The sequence below is a fragment of the Amaranthus tricolor genome, chromosome 12, assembly GCF_026212465.1.
Source record: "Amaranthus tricolor cultivar Red isolate AtriRed21 chromosome 12, ASM2621246v1, whole genome shotgun sequence".
NCBI lineage: Eukaryota > Viridiplantae > Streptophyta > Magnoliopsida > Caryophyllales > Amaranthaceae > Amaranthus > Amaranthus tricolor.
Window position 1 is genome coordinate 15,197,038 of NC_080058.1, and position 6,870 is coordinate 15,203,907.

A 6,870-nucleotide genomic window follows, 5' to 3' on the forward strand; every position below is an offset into this window, starting at 1 on the left:
CAAGAATTGAAATAGCCGTTGCTTTTGAATAAAGGTGTTAAAGATTGTTATATCCTCTGCATGTATCATGGGATTTGGTTGTCTTCGATCTATTTCTTTCCAGATAGTGTTAAGTTTTCCATAAAAGACCTCTAAAGGGTCTTGATTTTTTTTCAAATTATTAGCTTGAGAACTCAGATCGAAGATCTGGAGTTCGTCCCTTCCACTGCTTAATAGAACTTCGATCCCTCTCCATAAATCTTTTGCAATAGTGTAGTCTAAGAATTGGTTTATAAGGTCTGTACTGATATTCGAAATAATCCAAGACAAGACTATCGAATCTTTTTGTTTCCATGCTCTGTAATTTGGATCTGAGATGCTAGGAGGATCGTCGATGATGTGATTGAGACGTCCCCTGCATTCTAAGGCTATATGCATCATTTTGCACCAAGTTGTGTAATTTTGATAATTTAGTTTTTCGGCCAATTTCATTTATTCATTTGTTGAAACAGTTTGAACATTTGTTCCGTCTGTTCCATGGTTATGAGTTGTTTTGGGTTAGTTTCTGCCATTGTTCTTAGACAGGTATGTTTTTAGGGTAGATGATGATAATCAATGGTGTTGTCGGTCCCGGAAAATACCTTTGACTCTGATACCATGAAGTTTTAAGACAATTGATTTTAGGGTTTATGAATACTGTTTTTGTATTGATTTTCATAATTTACAGATCCAATATTTATACAAGAATTAGGGCCTAATTAAGGAAAGAAACTAAACTTGGTAAACCAGGAATTACCCTAATTACAATGATCTAAATAAACCAACGAATAAATTGATATTTCTACCCTGAATGTTCAAATACGTAGATTTGGTGTTGTGAATACATCTGGAAGAATATTGGGCCGGCAGTCGGCCAGGTTCTGGCATTTGGGCTTCTGGCGGTGAAGCTTCGATTAAAAATTTATTTGAAAACTATGCACAACTGTCTAAGCACTACAAAATCTGTCATCTTTGCATGCGTTCAGGAGTTTTGTGATTAAAGATAAATTAAAATAATAATAAAAGCAAATGATTTAAATGATGAATTTATCATTACATTATGATCATTTTTCAGTTGTAATTACAAGTATTAAAATAGTTAACAAACGTCCAAATTGTATGACTTTATTGCATGTTCTTCAATGCTTTTAAACAATGTTTGAACAATTTATTAAAAACCTAATCCTTTAGATTAATCAAGAGTTAATTGTTGGTGGAAGTTTGTCTTTGTTATCTTGCTAACTTATGCGGTAAGATCATTTGAGAAGATGGTTATGCTTGTAAAATGCAACAAGGGGTTAGTAGGGCCCTGAATGTTCTTTCGGGGACCCACTCAGGCGCCCAAATTAGTATCAGTCCGAGACAAATTGCCTAATAGGTCTTTCCAAGAGCATAGTGGCTACAAGGTAGATTACTACTTAGGATTTGTTTAGACGTGAGATCTTTATGATAATCTGACATCTGCTCTATTGAAAATTAATTGAAATTACTCTCTTAAATTTATAATTGTGTTATCAATGTTATTCAGAAAATCAATATGGGTCCTTGAAATTCGGTTGTAATAACTCTTTAGTAATAAATTACTTTAAGTTCTTTGTATCTCTCTCGATAGTAGAATTTTGTTACCTCATTTATGTGCTCTTTGAAAAGTATTTATAGCCCATCATTGTAACATATGTTTTTTTTAGTGGTCATAAATTTTTTTATAAACTAATATAAATTATATAATATATTATTTATTTTATATATAAAAAAAGAAAAAACTAATAAAAAAATATGTAAATAAATAAAATAAAATAAAATAAAAGGAAGTAGTATTGATCTACGTTGAAAGCAAATTGTAACACCAAGCTCAACCTAATGTTGTCGTTTCTAATCAAGTAAATTGCTATACGAATATCATAAGGTTCTCCTAATTCTTAAACTATGTTCATCCTCCTCTTTTGTTCCATTAGAAAAATTTAACTATCGTCGACGACCGTAACGAATTCAAGCTCGAGCTGTTATTCTTATAAACTGAGGTATACATCCCCTTTTAAAAATTTTTCTTAAAAATATGTTTTAGGAAACAAGATGTGTGCTTTAGTAAAATTTAATCATTAAGAAGAGTAGAAATAATTGGTTACAGTAGCTTCGTTGTGTTTGAGCTTGCATGTCTTGAGGTCGATATTACTTGAATACTAGTTGTTTTTTTTTAATTTTCTTTTTATTTTGTTGTAATCTTGTTTGGCTATTAAAAGTAAATAGTTTTGGAAGAAGTTATTTAGGAGTATTAAATTATGTTAGTATCTAGAGCTATCATTTGTAAAGTTAATCAATCAACTTTAAATACTCACTTAAAATGGTCTAGATAATTAGTAGTGAGAAATTTCAATCTCACGTCAAGAACTAATTTTAGTAATAAAATAATTATAATGATATTAAAACAATAATAATAATAGATTAAAAATAAGTAAATGATAAATATGATTATAATAAATAAATGGATAAAAATATGTGGTTAAAAAAATAAATAAATAAATGGATAAATAAATAAAGTAGTAATAATAAATATTAAAACAAGGAATACATCACAAGTTTAATTAAGATACAAATATGACAATAGTAAAAGACAGATAATCAGAAATTTCCCTTGTGCGGTTGCCAGAAGGAATACGTAGGGAAGAAAAGGGGCAGTAGCTCGCTTTGACTTCCAAATAAAATATTAAACAAATATAGCGAATTACAAGAAAGCGAAGGAATTTGCAAAAGACAGTAAGAAAGTCCAAGGTCAGTGCCGTAAGGGAATGCTAACTTTATTTTTTCGGCCATCTGGCTTTCCGGAGGAATAGAATGTGCCGGTACACCTAAGTGGGGCAGAATGCGGGCAACACCTAGACAAAAGGTACCAATCCAGGGCGGTAACATTCTTTATGACCCTGGGTGAGAGTGCATGTTCGTGATAACCCGAGACGGCATGCGTTTAAGGAACTGGCTTGGCACGCTTGCAAGCACTAAAATTTTGAGGTGACGACCTCAGAACTCCATAATTATATAAGTGATTGTGGGAGGAGTTAAAACATTAATAAGATACTAAGCAATTAGGATCTTAAATAAGTCTCAGAAGAAAAGAAATATGTAATCATTATTAAATTTAATTAGGTTCTTGTTCATTGTTTATTTAATGATATGTATACTTAGCGAAAGCTGACCTATGTGGCTTTGTTCTTTAAACCTGTTCCTAAATGGGGAGGAGCAAATAATGAAGAAGAGTTGGCAAAAGATGAGTAAGAGACAAGCTGGAGATAAATGTGACGATACCAGACTCGGTTGTTACCAAGCTTTTCGTTCCTACCATGGTGAAATTTGTTCAATATTATAATATATTATGTAAAATTATCTTTCCTAGACTAATATTATGTTTAATCACATAACGGATTATATCACGTCCAGCTATATAATTATGTAACTATTTGAAGTCTGTAAGAACCTTTGTAACTGCTTAAAAAATGAAACGTTTTCCCTTTTAGTGATATAAGCTTGACTGGTATTACTTAAGTAACAGTCCTGTAAATTACCAGCTCCCGTTATTATATATCATTATTTATGTTTTAAGTAGTTTTTTGAATTTACGGGCTGTTACAATCATTGTGCATGTAGAACATTCCTTCTGTTATTTCATCGATCCCCAAAATTCCCTTGCATGCCACTGTTGTTGTCCTTGACGTGTCAAGCTCTCCTTTACTTTGGTTATTTTTCCTTTATTTTATATGCCGCTCTTTGCTTCTTCTATTAACACCTGTCCCACTAACTTGTAATAATCTTCAACAGTGGACAAGTGTCTTTCAATCGCACGGGACCTTCTCATGCACTAATACTCCTAATGCACGTTCAATGTTCTTCAACCCTCCCAAATAAATTTTGTCGGATTTCCTTCTAATCTTATTAATCTCTCCCAGATTAACGTTAACTTGATCCTCCCAAATAGCTTTCTGATAGAATTACTTATAACTAATATTTTACATATACAATTTGCCCCCCTAGACCTAGGAATTCTAGTTTAAGAATTCATGGGTTTGTCTTCAACATCAGATACAAGTTTAAAAAGATTGTCTCTTTCCTGAGCTCATGTAAAAATCAAGCAGACTCTTCCTCATTATTCCTTCGTCTTCAATATTAGATTCGGGTTTGAACAGGTTGTTCATCATCTCATCTTTTCTTGTTGAGTTTATTTCTGAATGTCTGAAACAAATCTTCATTCTTCGAATTTCTGGCAATGTGAAAATTTGGGTACTTTGGTCTTTTTCTTCTTTTAGGAACATCTGCTTCTCTTGGAAATTCTTCTCATCAATTTTCTCTAAATATTTCCCACTTTGTGTAATTTTTCTTGAAAATTGTTGAACACACTACAACTGTTACAGCACACTTTCATCATTATCCCTATTTGGTTATACTATCATTAAATGCACATCCCATCATTATCTCGACTGTTGATCTTCTGTTCAAATTTCTACGCCCCTTATATGTTGATCTTCTCATTTTAAATGTCCCAATGATTATTTTGTCTATAAATATCTTTATACTTGCCTTTATTTCAATTTACGCTTTCCTTAAACCCTAATTATTCTCAAACATTCTTTAATTCAATTTTTTGCAAACCCTTGTCTTTTTCGATTTACTTTGTATTAACTTCAATAATGGGTTCCTCAAAGACTTCTCTCAATGAACTAACTTTTGATTTCAGCAAAGAATTAACTGATGCACCAGTTCTTGAGTTTCCTCTTTTTATGCAACCAGAGGTATTACCACATGAACCTCCAACTAACTGGCGCATGAAAGCTAACGGCTGGCCACAACTTCAATGGACTGATCCAATCATTCCTCCATCTTTGCAGGGTCTTGAAGCTATCCACTTCACACCCTTTGACTTGGAGGGTTTTTCTGACACAATGACTAGATTATCGACCACTGGGCTTACATCGCCAACCTTTAAACTGATGGTGGAGGGTAGGGCTCAATTTGTATTAGAGGACTACTGCCATATCCCAAAAGAAAAGGGATATTTGTGCATGATTGGTGAAGAAGGGATGATGGCCCACGAATACATTGTTTCTGAAACCAACAAAGAAGACATTTTCATTCCTGTATGTATATTCCCTCTTCACCTTTTTTCTCTCAAATTTAATGTCATTTCCATCTTTCCCTCAACCAACTTCTTCATTAAGCTACTAGGAAGATTATGTCCTTTATCTGGACTTGTGAATACATGAAGCTTCCCTTGACTCTTAATCGTTTTAAGAGTCTTTTCAAACTGGATGGGAACAAAAACATGCCTTTTATTACTTTTTCTTCAATAAACAGAGCCATGGTCGTCTACCTAGAGCTCAATGACTTTGGGTCTAGATGAAATTTTGCATCTTTCTCGTAGAGAAAGACACACCTTTTTATATTTTGTTAAACTAAAAGATAAGAATTTGCCTTCTGGGTGGATTCCTCACGCTGCCATATTCTAGCAGGACATCTGCATGTTCCGGGTTGGAATGTCTTTCTGCCAAACTTCTGGTATAATATTGGTTTCCACTTTTTTTTTTAACATATACTAACATGTGCTTTTCTTTGTTTATTTCACTGGAACAGGTAGGTAATATGGTTACCTAGAAGACTCTGGGTATTTCTCCTCATGGAAAGTATTACCAGTCTTTTCCATGGTCCCCTTTGGCTGACAACACAACTAACAAACATCTTTATTGGATGTGCGTTAGTTGTCTCCCTGTCCCCATCAAAAATTATAAGCAGCGCAGAATCGCTGCATTATATCATGACCCTCAAGGTCCAACAGAAGCTCCCAGATGGAGGAGGAGTGACATCTGGCCATACAACACTACATATTACATCAGAGAAGGGTAAGGTCCTCCTCCTCCTACCAAAAAAGAATACAAAGACCTTGAGGCTTGGGTTGATCCCCATCCAAACATTTTTCATGCCTCAGAGCCCTTTATCGAGGGTGGATCCAAGAAGAATAAAACTAGGGGATTTGCTGCTACTTATAAAGTTGGCCCTTCAACCAAGGGTCCAATCAAAAAGAAAAGAAGCTTGAAGAAGAAGAAAGACACTGATCTTTCTTCTTTTTAGTCTTAGGAAGGTGATGATCTCCCTCTTCTGGTTACTCCTTGTGCTTACTGCCCACCTGGGAGTTCACAAATTGTTGTGCTGCTCCCAGATCAAGACTTAGGTGATTAACTACTTGTTAACTGAAGTATTATTTCTTTATATTAACATTCTTCCCTGATATATGACTTGTCATTTCTTTTCCAGCGAATGCTACTACTTCTACTGCTGAAGCTGCCCCTGCTAAGGCTGCTCCACTTGAGCCTATATAGGAGGAGGTGGTTGAGGATTTTGAAACCGTTCCTGAGCATTCATTTGGAACTCAAAATGCTGTTGAGGATGTGAACTCTCCATCTCTATCCGCTTCTCATAGATAGTCAAACATAATTTCTTCCCAGCTGATGATACTGTGGATAGGTTTTTACAGGGCGCTAAAACAGGTATCTTTATTGATTTTTACTTCCAGCTTTCATTAATCAAGTTATTATTCTCTAATATGTTTACTAACCAAATTTAATCTTTCACAGTTGTTGATCAACCAGCTTCCTTTACCGTGTTCCCCACCAATGAAATCTCTCAGATGGAAGGTGATGAAGCTACTGTTACTGAACCTTCTGACCTATTGACCGAGGAGGCCATGGTCCCAGTAGATGTCACTGTGGACCCTTCTGCTATCCCTGTCCCCCAAGTTGAGGATGTGGTTGAAGAAGTACCTATCCTAATAGCTAATGCTAGGATCCAAGTTGAACAACCCTATCTCCTAGC